A 5,824-nucleotide genomic window follows, 5' to 3' on the forward strand; every position below is an offset into this window, starting at 1 on the left:
ATATATACACAGTGGAGCCAATTTTTAAGATATGTCTTAAGCTTTTGATTGTCTTTGACTAATTTGCTGTTGCTATGTTTAAAATCTCTCTCTCTTGAATAATTTCCGTTATTACATTTAGTTCTAAATAGTAGTGTGCTGCGCTTTTGGACGGCGGTGACGGCAAAATTCGGCAAACTGGGTTTGGCAAACCAGGTTTCGGCCAACTGAGATTTGTCTTTTCGGTGAAGTGGATTAGGCAAAAAGGGTTTCTGCAAAGTGGCCTAAACTTGGCAAACCGGGTTTCGGCAAACTGGATTTCGACCAATTGGTCGGATAAGTGGTTGTCCAGGCCCATAGCCAGGTTCTTCTAAGGGGGTTTTCTGGGTGTGAGGTCCACAGTCGAAGCCCCGGTGTGGTCGGCGAAACCTCCAAAGCAAGAGGATTTTTGTGCTTTATGGGTCTAAATAATGATATAAAAGCAGATAAGTTTGAAAATGTCTGTGTCTGGGTGGGTCTGCAGTGCATTAGTTGGGTTGGAGGACGTATTTGGGAAATTTAAAGAGGGGGTTTCGCCAGAAAAGAGGGGGTTTGCAGAAAAGGGGGGTTCTCCCGAACCATAAAAAAAAACCCCTGGATACGGGCCTGTTGTCTATAACCAGCATGTCGTGATCTGAGATACCTGGAGTGTCACAGGATTTTTACTAATAATGTTATTTAGGTGAGACTTCCATCAAAGATTGGACTGAACAATCAGACACATAAGCCTTGTTTCGGACACCACCTCGAGCTCAATAGGGGTTATGTGCCTATAAGAAGCATACCGGCATAACCAGAACTTGCTATTGAGCCCGAGGCGGTGATTTTTCGCTCAGTCATCCAGGTCCCGAACATACAGCTCAATTTAGCTGGGTTGGTTTGCAGGACGGACCTCTACAAGGCTGAGGTCATCGTAAGCTTTAGCCAGAGACTCTTCGGAGGAACTCGATAACGGCCCCCAGGTAACAAACCCACATGGGGCCCATATGCAAAATATCTGGGCAAAGTCTTATTGGCTACCCCATATTTTCCCCATTATGGGACCCGTCTGGGCAATCAAATATGGGCCTTGCCCATGTTTTACCCATATGGAGCCAATTATTATACCAAATAAATAGGCAAATATATATGGGAATGCCTATATTTAAAGTACATGGGTCCCTTATGGTAATACCTGGGTAGATAAATATGGAAATGCCCACATTTAATTCGCATGGGGCCCATGTGCCAAATATCATGGAAAATACATATGGGCATGCCCATATTTATCTACATGGGGCCCACATGCCAAAGACCTGGGTAGTTGGACATGGGTATGCCCATATTTATTTCGCATTAGGCCCATGTGCCAAATATCTGGGAAAATACTTATGGGCATGCCCACATATAATATAAATGGGACCCATATGCCAAATACCTGGGCAAGTAAATATGGGAAGCCCATATTTAATTCAAATGGAGCCCATATGCCAAATATATGGGCAGTTACATATGGGCATGTGCATATTTAATTTGCATGGGACCCATATGCCAAATAACTGGGCAAATAATTATGGGAATGCCCACATTTAATCTACATGGGTTCCATGTGCTAAATACCTGGGAAAATACATATTGGCATGCCCATATTTATCAACATTGGGCCCACATTCTAAAGACCTGGGTAGTTGAACATGGTATGCCCATATTAATTTCACATTGGGCCCATGTGCCAAATATCTGGGAAAATACTTATGGGCATGCGCTGCCCACATATAATATACATGGGACCCATATGCCAAATACCTGGGCAAGTAAATATGGGAAGCCCATATTTAATCCAAATGGAGCCCATATGCCAAATACATGGGCAGTTACATGGGACCCATATGAGAAATAACTGGGCATATAATTATGGGAGTGCCCACATTTAACCCACATGGGTTCCATGTGCCAAATATCTGGGAAAATACATATTGGCATGCCCATGTTCAATCTACATGGGCCCCACATGTCAAATAACTGGGCAGATAATTAAGGAAATGCACATTATTTACTCCACATGAGACCCATGTGCCAAATATCTAGGAAAATACTTATTGGCATGCCCATGTTCAATCTACATGGGCCCCCCATGTCAAATAACTGGGCAGATAATTAAGGGAATGCCCATTATATACTCCACATGGGGCCCATTATATACTCCACATGGGACCCATGTGCCAAATATCTTTGAAAATACATATTGGCATGCCCATGTTCAATCTACACGGGCCCCATACACTGTAAAAACGTTGGGCAAAAAATTGCCCAACATTATACCCAACGCTGGTACAATAGTCAGCTTCATCATCTATTGGGCAATATATGCCCAACCCTATTTGGTAAACATGTTTACAAAACTGTTGGGAAACTGTCCTTTACTAACATCTGGTCATTTATTTTGCCCAACACCTGGGTACTGTGCATTGCCATCTATTGGTTAATTGTCTTTTTCCAAGGTTTGGGTAGCATCAGTTGCTCAACATCTGGGTGCTGTTCATTACCATCTATTGGTTAATCAGTTGTCTTTTAATGGTTGCCTTTGCCAATTTATTGGTGAAAATGCATGTACATGTGGATGGATGTTATTAGGCATTTCGACATTAATAATATTAGAAGACACTTTTATAAAATTATTTCTCCAACTTTTTATTGAAATTTTTTTTAAACGAGAGATTCTACATAGGCCTAAATGAACAACCAAACTGCTGATAGCCTATTCTAAAGCACTGCTCACGTTTTTCTGAGGTTATTTTACTTGGCACATTATATTCATCTACAGAACATTTCTAAACTTTAAATATGCTCTCGTGGCTCTCAAGGATGCACTCTCTCATTTTTCATTCGATTGGCTGAAGACACAACTTTCGAAGAACTTCCATACCCATCTGCATTTTTCCTGGTATTTACAATCTAATACGGTACATAGTGCAATTTATAACACACATCCACCGCTTTAAAAAGAGATGGCTGCTGAATGACCTTATTTTCGATTATTATGAACTGGTCCGATGGATGTACTTAGTCTCCAAGTGCCAATATGAATGGTTGTCGGTATGTTTCTGGATTTATACTATCCACGTATGCTTGAACATTAATTATTTGCTGGAAATAAAAACAGGAAAACACAAATTTACATTTTGCCAAGTACAACAATTCTTGGGCCAAATAACAAAAATTCCTTGTTTCCCATCTCCTTCCTCACCATTTTTCGAGCCCACATTATTTTTTTTTTTTGTTTTTTTGTTATTCTTAAAATTTTGGGGTTTTTTACATCCAAAATGCAAAATTTCAATTGCTGACATATTTTAAAGTTTAGAAATGCATTTAAACACAGAGACCATGATAACAGCAGGACAAGCAGTGACAAAACTAGTGACACATTTTTTACAACACATTTTGCTACTTAGAGAACATGCTTTGGCATATTTGACTTTAAATTAGGGATAATTTCTAACCTGTTGTAATGAAATGAGTTGAAAAATATAAATATATCAAATAATTTTCTGCATAATAACAAGTCTCAAAACAAAGCAATGTAATCATGAATCATAACCATGTTTAGAATGTGCTTTCAATAAAATGTCAGATTTTATTTACCTGTAGTCAAAGACACTAAGTCTGTGCTATCTGACAAGTCAAGCATTTCCTTCCAAAGTGGGCACATCCTGATTCCATACTCACAAATCGGATCAACCATGGCATTCCATTTCTCATACATTCGATCACCAGCTTCAGGATAAGAAGATCTAAAGTCCTGGTCAATCTATGGATGTGAAAATGTAGGAGAATCAAAATGATGTAATTTCATATTATTAGGCTTATCATACTTATTGTGGTAACACAAACTTCTTCCAAATTTACCACTTAAAATTAATATTTTCCACCTTCTATTCTAACACTCTTCCAATTTAAGCCTATTATTCAATGTTAAAAGAAATATTGAATCGGACAATGACTCCTCATCGCTCTTTGCATTGGAGAGGCTTTTTCATAATACCAATTGTTGTAGGTACAGTAGCTAGTGTGTTAAAGCATGCCATGAATGTTGTTATACTGTAGTATCTTTGATACTGGTCATACTAAAATCTTTTAGAAATAAAACTGAATCCAAGGCATACATTTTTTCTATAAATCAATTTAGAATCTAAATTGAAAATCTAGTTGATGTAATAAATATACTCCGATAGCACTGAGGGTTATTTAAAGAGCGAAATCTTCCTTACCATATCGTTATCCAGAAGTCTTGGGAATTCTTTTAGTATATCTGAAACGGATCGCTGTTTATCCTGTATCCATTCTATTCAGTAGTTGAAAGTGGTCGCCGTGAACTGATGTACCTGATTTTTTGGTTCTAAGTTATCTTTCAACAATTGTACCTTCGTATTAATATCGTCTGTAACTTCAACACTTTCAACTGCCAGTGACTGCTTAGGATCGTTTGCTGTAGGAAAATAAAACATTGCTGCATAATTTACTTCAAATACTACAATTTTGAAAACACTAATAACAGCCAATATCATTGTTATCCCTCCTCTTTGATAATTCCACAGCATTTCTTGCTACTATAAACTCTCTAAACAACTTTATTCACCTTACTTAAACTCAATTTTTGAATTTCCAACCATGAGACTCATTTTGTGGAGAGACCTCACATTTTTGTTTGAAGCATCATATTGTAAACTATTTAATGTGGATAATGGAATATTTTTTCTCTTATTTATAATATCATAGGCCAATTTTGACATAAAACATACGCCAGGGTGCTTGACCTCGACCGGCCCCACCTTGGGGCCTGTGAGGAGAAATAGTCCTATGGCCTCCTGCCTCACATGTGCATCCGGTCTATGCCAGCCGTAGATAGGGGAGGTATACTGGAGGGCACATTAAACAAATACTCAAATAAGAATACTAAAAAGGGTTAATTGCTTGGGAAAGATATAATTATTAACTTTAGTTCTTACCATTAAACGTTTCTTTTAACGATTGAAGGCTCCATTCTTCGAGCAAACCGTCCATTGCTGGTTCCGATCGGCGCGCCGTGTCTATGTGTGATACCTTGCCAGTTGGTTGGAAGTTTTCTGTCATGTGGTCCAAACTCTACCCACTTTTTGAGCTATTGCAGTGCATGCATCATTTTTACCCAATTCTTGGACGATTGCATATGATTCATAACCCAACCGATGGTCAACTTGAGGTAATAACCATTAAATGGGTATATTTCTCCCAACGTATAAGACAAGCATTTGTGCCAGTGTTGGTCACATTGATTATTTGCCCAACTACTATTTTTATCCACATATTGGGTGAAAATTTACCAATAAAAGGATGATCTCATTTTACTCTGTCAATTTTTCCCAGCATTTTTTACAGTGTATGCCGAATAACTGGGCGGATAATTATGGAAATACCCACATTTACTCCACATGGGGCCCATGTGTTAATATCTGGGAAAATAAATATTGGCTTAAGCTAGTGTTTAATTTACACATTTGCATAGGGTGTCCCGAAAGCTCAGACCACGAAAGCTCAGACTAGTTGCGACGTTTACTGGAGAAAACAAATACAGTACAAACAAACCATTGTTAGTGTATAGGCTACTCCACGGAACCGTACGGTTTCGATAACGGTTTCTAATGCACATCGTGCGAATATCTGATATATACTGTATTATGATTCTCGATCGTTCTCAAGTCAGTCAAGCCGAAAATTTTGAGTTAAAGAGAGGAAAAATTACCTATGAGTCCAGTGGCGATCCAGCAGTGGAATGAAAGGATAGCTCGAT

The sequence above is a fragment of the Anneissia japonica genome, unplaced genomic scaffold (assembly GCF_011630105.1).
Source record: "Anneissia japonica isolate Jap-2015-1 unplaced genomic scaffold, ASM1163010v1 scaffold1726_len428862_cov177, whole genome shotgun sequence".
Taxonomy (NCBI): domain Eukaryota; kingdom Metazoa; phylum Echinodermata; class Crinoidea; order Comatulida; family Comatulidae; genus Anneissia; species Anneissia japonica.